This window comes from Notechis scutatus, chromosome 2 (genome assembly GCF_049901735.1).
Source record: "Notechis scutatus isolate UNSWTSFEM ecotype Mainland chromosome 2, rNotScu1.2, whole genome shotgun sequence".
NCBI classification, from domain to species: domain Eukaryota; kingdom Metazoa; phylum Chordata; class Lepidosauria; order Squamata; family Elapidae; genus Notechis; species Notechis scutatus.
The window spans coordinates 253,804,287-253,804,696 of NC_142010.1; positions in this window are offsets into that span (position 1 = coordinate 253,804,287).

The following is a 410-nucleotide window of genomic DNA, read 5'->3' on the forward strand; positions in this document are numbered from 1 at the left end:
CTAATGCCTTCAATTATAGCCAAAACAGAGATTATGCAGGTGCAAATTGTCAAGGAATTCTGGAGCAGCTGTCCAGGTGAAGTAGGAGAAACGGACATAAACTTAATAGTCTTTCATATAAATATATTTAACATTTAAATTTATAGCAGTCTGTCCTCATCCGGAAGAGGAAGAACACAAGATAGTCAGGGAGACAGGAACATCATGAGGTAAACCTAAAACAGTATACAGAATTCACAGAAGAAAAAGGCGGGAAAATCCCCCCTTTTTACATATGGCAAACAATTATAGCATACACTTCATTGTTCCAGCTATTAAATTCAATGACCTAACACAAATGAAAATGGGATGCCCATATTGGTTGTTAAATTATTTTATTTGAAGTATATTATAAAATTCAACCATGAGAT